Source organism: Octopus sinensis, linkage group LG3 (assembly GCF_006345805.1).
Source record: "Octopus sinensis linkage group LG3, ASM634580v1, whole genome shotgun sequence".
Lineage (NCBI taxonomy): Eukaryota > Metazoa > Mollusca > Cephalopoda > Octopoda > Octopodidae > Octopus > Octopus sinensis.
Window position 1 is genome coordinate 668,956 of NC_042999.1, and position 17,500 is coordinate 686,455.

A 17,500-nucleotide genomic window follows, 5' to 3' on the forward strand; every position below is an offset into this window, starting at 1 on the left:
TTCACTTCACTACCGAGCGCAGCTCTGTGTGCCTTGGGTATGTGCTGTGATTTGTTGTGATGCTCTGGTGGTTATTGTATGGAAAGTGTTCTGCGTAGGATGTGTGCAGTGCCTAGTAGTGCAATTTTCTGTATGTCATATGTGTTTGTAAGTCCTGGTGTTTTTGTTATGTATTTGTCTGAATATTTTTTTATCATGCCTAATGCACCTACTATGATAGGAATTGTTTCTGTTTTCAGGTTCCACATTCTAGTTACCTCTATTTCCAGGTCTTTGTATTTTGAGAGTTTCTCCATTTCTTTTAGAGACACGTATATACCATTTACCGTGTCTCCCTGGAATATTCCTCTTCTAATGGGGATGTCTTTGGTTTTCATGAGTCCCTCTTTTGTTTGGAGGTGTAGGACTGTTTGCCATTTATTCATAGAGTGTTCTATGAATTTTATGATTGTTGGTGCTACTTTGTTTATGGCTAGTGTTTCGAGGATCCATGTGTGGGGGATGCTATCAAACGCCTTTTTGTAGTCAATCCAGGCCATACTGAGGCCTTTCTTCTTTCTGTGGCTGTCTTCAGTTACGGCTTTATTAATCATTAGTTGATCTTTACAGCCATATGAGCCCTTGCGGCATCCTTTCTGCTCTTCTGGGAACAGTTTGTTTTCGTCCAGGTGCTTGTTCAGCCTTTGCGATATCACTGCAGTAAATGCCTTGAACATAGTAGGGAGGCAGGTTATTGGCTGTATTTTTCTGGTTTTGTTGTTTCATTTGATTTGGGAATTAGATGGTTTTCCCCTTCGTGAGCCATTCAGGCATTGTCTCTGGCTCTGCTAGTATGCTGTTAAAGTTTTCAGCCAGCTTTTTGTGCATTCCTGTTAGATATTTCAACCAGAAGTTGGGGATCTTGTCATGCCCAGGTGCCTTCCAGTTGCTTAGTTTTTGCAGTGCCTGGGTGACCTCTTCAGTTGTTATGGGGGTTCAAAGTTGTTCAGATGCCGAGTTTGTTATTTTCATACTCCTTGTTTTTTGGCTTTTCGTTCGCCGACCATATTTCTTTCCAGAATTCTTCCAATTGTTCTGCCGTTGGTGCTGCAGTGACTTCTATTTTATTTTTGTCCAGTTCTTGGTAGAACTTTTTGCGGTCGGAGTTGAACTTTTTGTTCTGTTCAAAGAAGCGTTGGCGTTTCTCGTACCGGCGGATCCTTTGAGCTTTGGCAAGGATATCTTGCTTCAGCTTTTCTTTTATCTCCGGCAAATCTTTTTCTGTGATGTTATATTTGCGGAGCATTTTGTTCTCTTTTTGTTGCTCAGTAGCGTTGCTTGTTTGCTGATTTCATTAAGAATCGACAGGTCTTTTCTAATTTTTTAAATTTTTTTGGATGTTATTTATCCACAGGGTTTGTTTGGTGGTGGTACTCCTGTTTGGGCGGGTTTGGGTGAGTATCCAGCTTCTTTTGTGGCTGCAGTGGCTGCTGCGTATATCAAGTCATTTAGTTCAGTGATATCACTTTTTTTTTTCAGTGGCTAGTTCAGTGACGGCTAGGTTTATGTTGTTTATAATTGGTGTTGTTATTGCGTTTATTTTTATTCTTGGAGGTATGGTCGGTGGTCCATTTTGAACTCTGTGGTTTTAGTTCTTTGATTATTTTATTTTCTATATTATCATAATCATTAGGCTCCCCTTCGTTGTTTACATCGTGTTGTTGGGAATGTTGCGTTTGTCTTCGTGTTTTACAGTTTCAGTGTTTATGTTATTGGGCATTGTTGTGTGGCTTCTATCTACATTTTCCTGGTGTATTTTTTTCTTTTAAATGTTCTATTTCTATTTCTGATATTTTTTGGCTTTGAGAATGTATCTTCGTACGTTAGCTAATTTATTAGGGTTCATTGCTGTATCCAAGTCTATATCTCTATTATTTTCCTTCCATATTTTATATGTATGTGTTGTTGTATTTTCATTTTGTGGGTAGAGCATTGCTGTGAAGTATGCGTGTAAGATAGAAATGTATTCCTCACGTGTCCATTTACGTCTTTGGGTTTTAATTGCGGGACATGAGGTACAACGTCCGGCCCATTATTTTGACGGTCGTCATTTTCGTAGGGTACCGGTCCGTTTATTTCTGTTGTCACATTATTTCGCACGTGTAGTTTTTTTCGTACATTTTTTGTTGTAGGTTAATGTACGTAACCGCTCGATTGTTATTCTTGGGTTGAATAGTATCGGTGGCATTTATTTCTTCTTCGTAGTTCCTTTGTACATGGTGTTTAAGGTCGGGGATGATCGTGTTGTTCCACGCATGTTTACATGTGCTGTGTTAGAGGTGGAGATAATATCGAGTCAAAATACATCATTTCGTTTTGAAAATAGTAATAAATTTCAATTCGTATTACTTACTCGGATATAGTCCAATTCTTTGTTAGTAAATCTTTGGCTCCATAGGGTGTCCTTGTTTTCGATGTTTGTGGATAGATTTCGGAGCTCTGTATTTTCCTTCTTACATCTTAAACGTCCCCGGTGTCTCTTCTCTTCTTCTTCTTCTTCTTCTTCTCTCTTTCTTCTACTTCTCTTCTTCTTCTTCCTTCTTCTTCTTCTTCTTCTTCTTCTTCTTCTTCTTCTTCTTATTATTATTATTATTATTATTATTATTATTATTATTATTATTCAGGTCACTTCCCGGAATCGAACTCAGAATCTTGAAATTAGTAGCCCGCGCTCTTAACCCCTACGCCATATATTCATATATGGTCAAAATCTTAGTTGTACCTCGCCCCCCAAAGGCCATGTGGGCCCCATTTAAGTACATCTATTCTAAATGAACACGTTACTATAACTTAGCAATATGAAAAATCCCAGAATGAGCCAATGCTATTGAAAGTATTTCTTACGCTTAAAGAAGAAAAGTTTTAACGAAACAGTGATAAGGTGTTAATGACTTCATGTTTCGTCTTTCATTAATATCCGAAGTTTATCGGATACGGCTCAGTAACTTCAACTCAATAACGACTGATATATATATATATATATATATATATTATATATATATATATAATACATACATACATATGTGTGTGTGGTGTGTGTGTGTGTGTGTGTTTATGTATAATGGCTTTAGAAAATTTCCCATGGGTGACTTCAGTAAGACCATATAGTTTAGAGAAGGCCACCATAAATAATGTGGTTAACCGTAAATAACTTTTAATCAATTAATACTACCTATGATTCTCTGTTCTTCTAAATATAATGTTGGGAAAGATTCCAATGTCATGATATTATTTTATCTAATCATAGAATTATTTTCACCCCAAAACATTATGAAATCATTCTGAGGTCTTAAAAATTAGGGAGGTTTCTCAATGGCCCTCTTGAATGCCGTTTTCACTAACAAAGGGACTTTCTTTCATGTTATGGTTTCTGTGCCAATTTTCACGTTCTTTAGAAATCCTTACACCAGTTATAACGCTTTCAATATCTCACCATTCTTCAGAGATGCCGGTTGCATCGCAGAAATCAAGCCAACAACTTTTGAGTGAGGTGCGACAAATCAATTACATCGACTCCAATACTTGACTGACAATTTTATTTTAACGGCTCCAAAGAAATGAAAGGTAACGTTGACCAAAGCGAGATTTGAACTCAGAGCGTAGAGTGTCAAAAAGAAATACAGCAAAGCATCTTGCCCAACAGTCTCGCGATTTTCTCGCCACCTTACGACGCGGTCAGGTAAATTTCCTGGCTTTAAGGATTTCGGGAAAGGCCTGGCTGGAGGCCTTCCGAGTTCTTTTACAGGGTTTAGAAAAACTGAAGAATCGCTGCAATAAGTGTGTGAATCTGAAAGTGGAATATGTTGAATAAAATCATAATTAACTCATCCTCTTGTATTTTCTTTTACACAAAACCAGCAAATTTTCAGACTTCCCCTCGTATACGTTTAATTAATATTTAATTACGTTTAAAAAATTTTAATTAATTTTCTCCACGTAATATTCAGTATTGCATCCCGCATTAAATATACTTCTTTCTTAATACAAAATTCTCACAAACACAGACACACAAACATACATACACACAGACACACACATACAGACACACACACACACATAGGACGGGCTTATTTCAGTTTCCGTCTACCAAATCCACTCACAAGGCTTTGGTCGGCCCGAAGCTATAGTAGAAGACATTTACCCGATGTACCACGCAGTGGGAATGAACCTGGAACCATGTGGTTGGTAATCAAGCCACTCCTGTGCCCATACCACACACACACTCCTACGTATATATATATATATATATATATATATAGAGAGAGAGAGAGAGAGAGAGATAGAGAGAGAGAGATAGGGAGGGACAAACAAATGGATTAAGTCCATTACATCGACCCCAGTGTGTAACTGGTACTATTTAATCGACCCCGAAAGGATAAAAGGCAAAGTCAACCTCGGTGAAATTTGAACTCAGAACGTAACGGCTAACGTTTCTGCCAACACGCCGCCTTAATATATATATATATATATATATATAAATGTATTGAATTCCGTAAATACATTCACACGTGCATAAAATTCACGCATATTTGTCTATGTATAGATAATAGAGACTATACATACGTAATATAGAACATACTATAAACTTTATTTACCACAAAGGTCATTTCAACACATCCTGCACCGCTGTCTTTTCGGTGGGAAACTATACAATGAATTGCAATGTACACCGCAGTGTAGAAGCAACTCTTCAAGTGATAAAATTTGGCTTCTTGTTACGTAAATGATGTTACGTTCGAAAGCTTAACTGGAACATGTTGATAGCAGTCGTATCTACTATACATTTTAGAGGCACGAGGAATGGCAACGAACGGATTAAGTTGCTGGGGATACAAATAGGAAATATCGGAGAAAACAAAGGGACTAGAGACATACCCAAAACACAATTTTAATTTAAAATTTTAATAGGCGCAGAAGTGGCTATGTGGTAAGAAACTTGCTTAGCAACAACATAGTTCCTGGTTCAGTCCCACTGCGTGGCACCTTGGGCAATTGTCTTCTACTATAGCCTGGGGCCGACCAAAGCCTTGTGAGTCGATTTGGTAGACGGAAACTGAAAGAAACCCGTCGTATATGTATGTATGTGTATGTATGTATGTATATGTTTGTGTGTCTGTGTTTGGCTCCCCCCCCCCAACATCACCTGACAACCGATGCTGGTGTGTTCACGTCCCCAGTGTAGCGGTTCGTCAACAGAAACCGATCGAATAAGTTCTAGGCTTACAAAGAATAGGTCCTGTGGTCGATTTGCTCGCTAAAGGCGGTGCTCCAGCATGGCCACAGTCAAATGACTGAAACAAATAAAAGTAAATGAAAAAATAAAGTGTTTCTAATATATATATTTATGTGATTGTGTGTGTGTGTGTACAGATGACCACATAAGTGCAATGCAACGTGGAAAAAATAGTACTCGAATACCAAATGTAGAGTAATATACTTTTATGAAAGCTGCAAAATTATTGCAAAAACTGTTACTCAGAGTTTCACGTTCCCGTTCATTGGACAGTTGTGATGAAAACTGAATTAAATTTGTGATGGTACATGTAATATATAGTGTGACATAGCTCAATTACACGAATAAGTATTTACATTTGAAGGGGTGGTTGATAATCAAAAGATTATTGTCTAATATTCGTTGCCAGTTGGGTGTTGGGGTGTGAATGAAAATTACCAGTAAGGTGTTTATAGATATAAATATTATAATGAGATCGAAAAACACCTTGCTTAAAGTGGGGAGGGAGTCCATAAAATAATTTCATCAACTGATTATAATTGGTCTTAAATTTTGGCAGAAAGCCATCAATTTTTGGCTGGGTGGGAGTGCAATTCGATTATATCGACCCCAGTACTCAACTGGTACTTATTTTATCGACTCCCGAATAAAAGGAGGGCAGATTTAGCCATGAACTTAGAACGTAGTGACTAGTGACGGACGAAATGCCATTAAGTGTGCTTACGATTTTGCCTGCTCGCTAGCTTAACAATTAATAAAATATTATAAACCTAATACTAATGCAGTATATGGTAGTTATGAACTATGCCACTACGGTAAATCTTCTATCAGTCGAAAACAAGCCAACCATTGTCAGCTGAGATCTTTCAGTCACTGTCTTCCTTCACTTGGCAACACAGATAAAACTTAATAATCAATATATTTCATTTGGACAATTGGCAAATGTATATAAATGCAAATTTGTGTATCTTTTAAATTCGGCTTCAGAATATTCACTCTGATGTTTTAGCAGCAGCAGTAGTTTGTGTTTGATCGGGGCTTCATATTCTCTTCTTTCTACTTATATAAGTATGTGTATGAGTGCTTGTCTGTCTATATGTACAAGTACATAGAAATTATATGGTTTGTATATATAGAAGCATATACTTATATCTATCTATCTATCTATCTATCTATCTATCTATCTATCTATCTATCTATCTATCTATCTATCTATCTATCTATCTATCTATCTATCTATTTATCTATTTATCTATCTATCTATCAATCTATCTATTTATCTCTCTCTCTCTATATATATATATATATACATATATATACATAGATATATATATAAATCTATCTCTCTATCTCTCTATCTACCTATCTATATATATATATATATATATATATATTATATATATATATATGTGTGTGTGTGTGTGTGTGCGTGTGTGTGTGTGTATGTATGTATGTATGTATATGTATGTATATATATATATATGTATGTATCTTTAGGTAAATATCTACATGTAGGTACATTGATTGGTAGGCTAAAAGACACACATTCGAATGGATATGTATATACATTCGTACATCATACATATATGTATATATTACATATCTATCAATGTTCTCCAACTGTGTATATATACACACACATTTATAGATAGATAGAAGGACAGACAGACAGACATATATTCATACATCATATGTATATATATGATATATATATATATATATAATATATATATATATATATATATATATATACACATATATATATATATATACATACATATATGCATAAATATTTATTTTAATGTATCTATTTATTTACAGACGTGTATATATGTATGTATGAAGGTATGTACGTACGCATAAACACATACACTTCTATGCATAAATAACACATTTGACCTAAAGCCAATTCTTCACCTTTTCATATTTCCTATCTTTCTTAATGTGAAAATTTCTTCATGTGCAACTTTTATGAAATATGTCGTTATATTCCGTTCCAAGATGTTCTGTAATGAAACACTGAAGTGTCTTCCAATGCATTTATTTCTTCTTAAGTTCTCCCTTTTAATGGCAAGATAAATTGGCAAGGCAGTTACATTTCCTTTATAAGTTTTCTCTCCAAATCTACTTCGATCTATGCTCAAAGGATCCGAACTTCTTCCATCTTTTCACTTGAATGTTTACCATTCTGTGTCTGTCTCATTAATCGTATTTGCAGCAGTCGTTGAATTAGTTTACATGAGTGAAACACACCCCGGTGAAGCTCTTCTAATCTTTTTCGGATTAATACGGTTTGTCGCGTATGTCTCTTGCAGACTCTTAGAAATAATGACTTGTTTCGACATGGTGAAAAAGACGCTTCTTTTTTGGTTCTTTGCGAATTATTTTTACAAGAATCGATTCCATATATCGAAGTTTGTCTTTTACTCACTGGAATATATATCTATATGTCTGTCTGCTGTAGGATCCGAAACTAAACTGTCGATTGCTATATAATTACACACATACACACACGTATATATATATATATATATATATATAATATATACATACACACACAAAGATATATATATATATACGTTTTTTGCAAAAGATATTTGATGCCTTCCTTTTATATGTGAAGGAATATATTCTTAATAATTAACTATTTAGAACAATCTCAGAAAAACAGATGATACGAGCATTTGGGATAGACGTTTTTGTATCCTATTTGTGTGTGTGTGTGTGTGTGTGTGTGTGTGTGTGTATGCGCATTTTGAAGGAAAGCAGGTTCAAAATGTTTTTAAAAACAAGCAATTAACCCTTCGTGGCACTCCGTCGGTTACGAAGACGAGAGTTCCAGTTGATCCAATCAACGGAACAGCCTGCTCGTGAAATTAACATGCAAGTGGCCGAGCAATCTACAGACATGTGTACCCTTAATGTAGTTCTCAGGGAGATTCAGCATGACAGAGAGTGTGACAAGGCTGGCCCTTTGAAATACAGGTACAACAGAAACAGGAAGAAAGAGTGAGAGAAAGTCGAGGTGAAAGAGAAGAGCAGGGTTCGCCGCCACCCCCTGCCGAAGCCTCGTAGATCTTTTAGGAGTTTTCGCTCAATAAACACTCACAACATCCGGTCTGGGAATCGAAACCGCGATCCTACGAGCGCGAGTCCGCTGCCCTAATCAGTAGGCCGTTGCGCCTCCACAATTAACCATTACTTTGAAACTCAATATGGAAACACTGCGAATTATGTAAAGTCATTTTAACTTCGTTGATTTCTTCACATCGTAAAAAAAAATCCATAGAAAATTATAAGATTTGGGTGGATTTATTTACATAACTATTGTACGTATCTTTCAATAAACTCATGATATATCCATTTAATAAATAGTCAGCAATTTATGATATCAGAAATTTATGATATGGCGCTTACGGCCATATCACGTTGAAAGCACATGTTCTGGTCCGATTACGGACGTTAAGCAACGTCGAGCCTAGCTAGTACTTAGATGGGTACCGCTTATGAAACCTAGGTGCTGTAAGCGTCACATACTTTAACGGCGGTGCATCAGCATGGCCGCAGCTATGAGCTGGAATTTAAAAAAAATTGAAGTAAATGCTCAAAAGAGAAGTAATATATAACATTAGATATTACACGTTGAAATATGCACCTTTTCCTCGACTTACGACTGAGTACCGTTCCCACTGACAGGACGTAAGTCGATCTAGTCGTATGTCGGATTTCTATTTTTCAACACTATTTTCATTCATGCAACTGCTGCTTGAAAGTGACTGAGTGAGAATCAATGGCGGGCAGTGGATACCTGGGTCTGAGAGAGGCTTGCTTTGCCTGATGCTGCCATAGTTATCGTACGCGCAACTGCCCAACGTCCAAAAATCGATTACTTATTTACGTATTTTTATTTTTTGTGGTCGTAAGTCGAGAAGGTGTGTATTCCGTAAGGTTAAACCATTATCTAAAGTATTGGATAGTTTAGTTTACATATGAAACTCTTTTGTGAGGAAACTAACTAGACTAGATGCAATATCGGCACGATACTCCGTTTCTTTTACTTGATTCAGTCATTTGACTGCGGCCATGCTGGAGCACCGTCTTTAGTCGAGCAAATCGACCCCAACCAGCATAGGTTGTCAAGCGGTGTTGGGGGACAAACATAGACGCATGAACATATGCAAGCACATACATACATACATACATACATACATACATATATAGATATATATATATATATATATATATAATATATATATATATATATATATATATATATATATAATAAATATATATATATATATACATACGACGGTTTCTTCCAGCTTCCCATTTCTTTATTGCTGAAAAGGAGCTAAACATAGAGGGGACAAACAAGGATAGACTAAGGAATTAATTCATTTACATCGACTCCAGTACGTAACTGGTACTTAATTTATCGACCCCGAAAGGATGAAACGCAATGTCGACCTCAGCGAAATTTGAACTCAGAACGTAGCGGCAGACGAAATACCGCTAAGCATTTCGCCCGGCGTGCTCTCCGCCTTATTATGGTCTATTCCAGTTCCCGTCTACTAAATCTACCTACAAGGCTTTTGTTTGGCCTGAGGCTATGGTAGAAGACACTTACCCAAACTGCTATGCAGTGGGACTGAACCCACGACCATGTGGTTGATAAGTAAGCTACCTACCACACAGCCGCTCCGGCGCCGTTGGGAAATAAATATTATCAAATTTAATTTGGACTGGGAGATGTGGTGGATTAAAAACAATAAAAATAAATATGCGGTTAGTGGAAAACAATATGAGTCTGTATATAAAATCTTGGACATTTAACAAAAGTGATAATTACAACATTATTCTGACAAATATGTTGAAGGTTGTTCTTTACTGAAGAAGTTATAACAAGGCACAAAACTAGACTGAGTTACCTCGTTTAATCTCCGGAGAAGATCAGAATATTAGTTTCAAATTTTGGCACCAGACCAGTAAGTTCGTGGGAGGAGGTAAATCGATTACCTCAACCAGTACTTATTTTATTAATACCGAAACCTTAAAAAGGTAAAGTCGAACGTAAAGATGGGACGGACGAAATGCCGCTAAGCATTCTGCACCGACTACTAACGCTTCTGTCTGCTCATCGCGTCGCAAAAGATTAGAATATTGTTTGCCGCTAAGTTTGTTTCCTTCACACTACATAACTAACGATGTATGAAATATCACAGCAAAACACTATACAAGAACGGGCGCTTTAAACTTATCCGAAATGAAACTAGGTCGAAACATTAATCCAATGTATCTTAGACAAAGAAATACACTCGGCTGTGTGTTACGGTCTTGTTATTAATTTACTGCTAGACTAAAATATCTTATTAGCATAAAGCCATTGACTGGCTTATAACACAAAGCGACAACCCAACATTCTGTCTCTTCCCCACTCTCGGCTATAGGGCATGAACCCGAACTGTTCGTCCCTTCACGCTTCATAGAAATCGATCTTAACAAACTGTTTTATGAACTCTTATATGGACTATTTATTGCCGGCGCAGACAATCAACATTTTCCTTTTATTCCGGATTTTGCTCCAAAATATATTAGCATACAAAATTAATAAAACGAATTTAGTCTCATGTCCGACATATTTTTATCAACTCGCTGCCGTTGGCCACTATAAATAACTGAAAGAATCTTTCATTTTGTCGACTAAGAATCAAACCTGAAATTAAAGTTCATGTTAAACATTCTTTGGAAATTGGTTTGTTTCATAAGTTTATTTTAAACTTAGTTTGACACGGATTTCTTTTGTAATCAACGTTTATAAGTATATTGCACGTTGTAACAGACGAATAAGAACGTGAATAGAAACACGCATATACATATGTATATACACACATATACACACGCACACGAAATTCTATATATAAATGCATAGATATTATATACAGGGTTGGGCAAGAGTTACCTGACAGTAACTCAAAGCCCATTTAATTCCAAGATTAAAACAAAAAAAATTATTTTATATGAGACTTCGCTAATAAATAGACAAATGTAAAAAAAGCGATGATTTAGCTTACATCATTCAATTATTAAACATTCATAACTGGAATGAATATTCAGTATTTATGAAATTTTGATTTACTGTCGGGTGACTTTTGCCCACCCTGTGAGTGTGTGTGCATGTGTGTGTGTGTGTGTGTGTGTGTGTTGTGTGTGTGTGTGTGTGTGTGTGTGTAATATTTTTATGCTTTTACTTGTTTCAGTCATTTTGACTTCGGCAAAAATAATGTGAAACGTCCACAGTAAAAGCAACAGCTGCAAGAACTAAGTCACACCAGTACCATCTTGTTCACTTAGGAAAATAATATGCAGGCTTGTCAAAAAAAGAAAACAGAAAGCTAAAATATGTTTCAGAGCAAGCAGTCGTTAAAGCCAATGAAAAAGCAGGAAGAAGCTTAAAACTTACATTAAGAGAATTTCAATTCAACCTTGTGAGGTGTTAATCTGCGAAAAAAAAAAGCCTTCTTTCGTGAAAATGAGCGCCTTTCTGGTGGCGGAGAAGCAATCTGTCTGTCATGACAGGGGTCCCGATTCAAGTAAGGAAAACCCAATTTCCAATACGAATCAAACTGTTGTCATAGACATTCAAAGACTCTGCAAAGATGCAGTAGAACATATACAACATGTAAATAACCAACAGACGAATGACTTGAAGAAACTGCATTAAGATAAAGATAAACACGTGAAGTTCAGATGCACGAATAGATGCGCTACCATTATGTGAATCATGCAGTGGACAGACAACTGGTACAAACAATCTAACCAAACTGTTATATTTTCCCTCCTAGAAGGAAGTGGTTTTTTTTTTTGTTATTCATTCCGGTATCTGTGTTTCTGTGGGCGTCTTCGAAAAAGAACTTTTTCAGTCGCTTGATGCAGAAAGGACAGTGAAGCGAAATGGGGTCGAAGTAATCGAGTAGTCCTTCCCCTTAAATTTCGGGTTTAGCGCCTAGAGGACAAAATAATTAATATTGCTGCGTTTATTTCTTTATTAATGTGTGTTACTATGAAGAAATGTGTCTTCACCCTACTCCGACATAATATCCGTTATACATGGATATAATTTTTATTTTGGCTGTTTCTGTTTACACACATTTTTAAGATGGTTTCTCGTCAGAGTAACGCCTCCCCAAAACAAGTATAAACAAATTGAACAAATTAACAGAACACATTCCATTTCACAGCAAGGCCCCCCCCCCCGCCCCATTGTTCACAGAGAAAGTAATGATTATAGTTAAAAATGTCAATTTGATCAATTTGAACATCTGTGTTAAAAACAAGACGCTCATGTTTTGCCGCATGATAAAAACATGCAACCATTTTAATGAGCGCAAGTGCTGTTTTGAGCTTTAGAGAAAAGAATGACAGCCGTATGATGGATGACTTAGACGATGGGGACACTCTACTAATTGGTATTGTGGAACTAAAACTAGAAAAAAGATTCTACAGAAATACATGCTGATAGCCTATGGACACCTGGAAAGCGCCTGTCCAGAGAACAAAGGATGCTACATGTTTGTCGTATGCAAAAAGTGCATAGAAAGTCCATTGAATATTATTGAATAGAATGATATCTTCTGCAATAAACGAGCTGTAACTTATAGAGATCATCTTTTTGAATTTCTGCAACATTTTTAATCTTGATGTTGCTTGCAGGATATTGGTCATATTATTTATGATGTCTTACGGCAGCGAACTGGCAAAACCCGTTGTTACGCTAGGCAAATTGCTTAGCGGGAATTCATCTGTCTCTACGCCCTGAGTTCAAATTACCCCTAGGTCGATCTTTGGGAGTAGATAAAATAAGTACCAGTTGAGTGCTAGGATCGATGTAATCGACTTCCTTTTCCCATCGAAATCTTCACAGTCTCTGTACCAAAATTGGAAACCATGATTTATGAACCTTTAATATTATGAGCTGGAAAAACCGTTACCCGTCGAAGAAAAGGCTTGGCCGAACTTCCACAGACTTTACGACCAGAGATGAAATTTGGCCAAGGTTGACTTTGCATTTCATCCCTCGTGGTCAAGCCGAGTACTGAGGTCGATGAAATCCACTTCCGTCGCACCGAAATTTCTGGACTTGTGTCAAAATTTGAAACCATTATTATTATTAGTATTGGAGGCACATGGCCTAGTGGTTAGAGCAGCGGACTCGCGAGCAAGGGATTGCGGGTTCGAATCTCAGACCGAACGATGTGTGTGTAACAAGTGGTTTAGTTTTCCCTTATCTCTATCCAGATCATATCCCAACTTTGTTATCTGTAGTATTTCACTGAAGGAGATCATTCCCAGTACGAATATTAGTGGGGACACACTGTCCCCTGGGAGATTCCTCCCTTTTTTTAACCTCGTCTAGTACTTGCTTCCCTGCTGTCAATTCCGTTCCGCAGTATTTCATGCTATTCCATAAAACTCTCCTTCTTCTTCTTCTTCTTCTTCTTCTTCTTCTTCTTCTATTATTATTATTATTTATTATTATTATTATTATTATTATTATTATTATTATTATTATTATTATTATTATTATTCAGTAGCCTTATTTTTATCACGTGCTTTCACTGCACTACTGAGCGTAGCTCTATGTGCCTTGGGTATGTGCTGTATTTTGTTGTGGCGCTCTTATTTTCACTGTACTGAAAGTGTTATACGTAGGATGTGGGCAGTGCTCAGTAGTGCAATTTTCTGTATATTATATATATTTGTAAGCCCTGGTGATTTTGTTATGAATTTGTCTGAATAATTTTCATCACAACTAACGCGCCTACTATAATAGGAATTGTTTCTGCTTCTAGGCTCCAAATTCTAGTTACTTCTGTTTCCAGATTATTATTATCAATGTTGTTGTTATCGTTGTTGCTTTTGTTATAATAATAATAATAATAATAATAATAATAATAATAATAATAATAATTATTATTATTATTATTATTATTATTATTGTTCTTATCGTGTTTTATCTGGTCCAGGATTAGAAACGGAATTTGTTCCTTCTATAAAAAAGAGAAAAAAAAAACCCATTTAATTTGTTATTCATATTTGTTCTTACTTCGAATTAACAAATTTCCGGGGCCAAATACATTAATGTCTACACATCTTAACTCGATCATGTTCCAATCCACTGGCAAAATGTCATAGCCTCATAGCTGGCACTGAATGTGTTCTTGCTATTGCGAAGACTTCTCTGTCAAAATTTTCACTTTCAATTCTCTTTCGGGCACGTTCAGTGTCAGTCTCGACTATGCTCCAATCTCTCTCTCTCTCTCTTTCTCTCTCTTTCTCTCTCTCTCTCTCCTCTCTATATATATATATATATTATATATATATATATATATACGTGTGTGTGGTGTGTATGTGTGTGTGTATGTGTGTGTGTGCGGGTGTGTGTATGTATGTATGTGTGTGTGTGGTGTGTGTGGTATATGTATATGCATATACATATATATATATGTATATATATAAACATATATATTCCTAATATATATATATATACATATATACATGCATATGTATATATGTATATACATATATATATATGTGTGTGTGTATGTATATACATATATATATATATATATATACACATATATATATACACATATATATATGATAATGATGATGATGATAATGATGAGGATGATTTCTATGATGATGTTTATAACAATGGCGATGATGATGAGGATGATTACGACGACGATGATTGGGGGGGGGGTTAAGTGTTGGCTTGTGATGAGATTGTTTATGATTTACGAAGAATATAATCTTTTCCACTCTAGGCACAACGCCGGAAATTTTTGGAGATGGGACCAGTCGATTTGAGCGACCCCAGTACGCAACTGGTACTTAATTTTTCGACCCCGAAATGATGAAAGGCAAAGTCGACCTCGGCGGAATTTGAACTCAGAACGTAACGCAGACGAAATACCGCTAAGCATTTCGACCGGAGTGCTAACGTTTCTGCCAGCTCGCCGCCATGATTTACGAACGAAATAATGACGATGTTAATGTTGATGTAGATGATGATGATGATGATACTGTTGCTGCTGCTTCTGCTATTGTAGCTGCTGTTCATGTTACGGAAGGGGATGTGGCTTGTTGATAATTATATTGAGAAACGTAATATTATGAAATATGATGGTGATGACGATGATGACGAGGAAGATAATGAATGATAATGTTCATGACGATGACGATAGTAATTATGATGAGGATGATGATGGTGATGATGAAGAAGAAAAAATGATGATCATGATGATGATGATGGCAGTAACAATAATATTGACGTCGATTGAGATAATTATGAAGATGAAATTGATGATGAAAATGATGAGAATTATGATTGATGATGATGATGAAAATGATGATGATGATGGTGAGGATAAGGATAAGAATGATGATGATGATGATGATGATGATGATGATGACATTGAGAATGATGATGATGATGATGATGTGATGACGATGAGGATGAGAATGAGGATGATGAGAATGATGATTGGTGATGATGATGTTGATGAGGAAGAGAATGATAGCGATGATGATGACGATGTTAACGATGACGATGGTGGCGACAACGATGATGATGACGATGATAATGGCGATGAAGAAGACGAAGACGATGACATTGATAACAACGACGACGACGACGACCATACTGATGACGATGATGATGTTGGCGATAACGATCAACATTATGACAACGACAAGAACAACAACAATGACAACGAGCACAAAGGTTCGCAGTTGATAACGGACGGCGATGACGACGGACGGGTGGTGGTGGTGCCCATAAAGTTCTCTTTAAGTGGTGTATCTGTAAAATATGACAGATTACGGAGACATTCACAAGAACCTCGACAATAAATCACATGAGCTCTGCAGCTGAGCAAAAAGACAAAATCAAACGCCATTGATTCCCAGTCGGTTTGTCTTTTCACGATCCAATAATGAAAATGTAATAATTTATTACAGCACCGGTTGCTATGGCTAAGGTCTTTTGCATACAGACCTCTTAGTCTTTATTTTGTGTAGTCTTTGAAGAGACTATCAAGTGGGCCTTTTCAACCGTTCGTTTATTAGGCTTTTATATATATATATATTTCTCTGGTATTCTTTGATTAATTGAATATCTTTTTATTAGTTTACACACACACGCACGCACACATATATATTGATCATTTTTACCGTATTAAGGATAACGATTTACTATTATTATTATTGTTATTATTATTATTATTATTATTATTATTATTATATTATTATTATTATTATTATTATTATAATTATTATCTTTAATATCATTATTATTATTATTATCATTATTATTATTATTATTATTATTATTATCATTTTTGTTATTATTATTATTATCATTATTATTATTATGATTATTATTATTATTATTATCATCATATTATTATTATTATTGTATTATTATAATTATTATCTTTAATATCAATATTATTATTATTATTATTATTATCATCATCATTATTATTATTATTATTATTATTATTATTATTATAGTAGTAGTAGTAGTAGTAGTAGTAGTAGTAGTAGTCGTAGTAGTAGTAGTAGTAGTAGTAGTAGTAGTAGTAGTAGTAGTAGTAGTAGTAGTAGTATCGGTTTCACAAATCAATCCATTTCTAAACAATCGATGGTAATAAAAATGGCTTGTGTTGTTCTGTTACAACTTTCAGTCATAAATATTTCTTGGATAAATTCCACAATAGACTTTTGGTGTATGGCATTCCCTGCAAGTTTGCCACAACAGGCATTCTATTCAATGAGCCTTATTTATTCCTTTTCCATTATTAAATACAATCGCGCTGAATAGCGTTATTAAATGGCTTACTTCTTTAGGAGGTTTTAAACCATTAAATATGTTGCCGTATATTTCTCATGGCAATTCGGAGATCTAAAATTTACAATTGTTAGTCCGATAAGTTATACCTTAACACGGCATCCCACACAAAATCCATAGTACTTAAGATGTTTGTCGAAGTTATCTGTTAAAAATGCAAATACTGAAAGTATTAGAAAAATGTCATGTGAGACTACAATGCAGTTAAAGGGAATTAATGAAAGTACAAAATTGCTAATTGGAATGACAAAAACAGACACACACGCGCGTGTGTGTGAATCTGTTTCTTGCATATCTATTCCTAAATTGTTCTG

The 17,500-nt window shown here is 35.7% G+C and overlaps 1 pseudogene; it reads left to right on the forward strand.

The window, feature by feature from the left end:
• Window positions 1–8,683: 8,683 nt before the first annotated feature.
• LOC115210099 lies at window positions 8,684–8,801 on the forward strand (annotated as a pseudogene).
• Window positions 8,802–17,500: the final 8,699 nt, after the last annotated feature.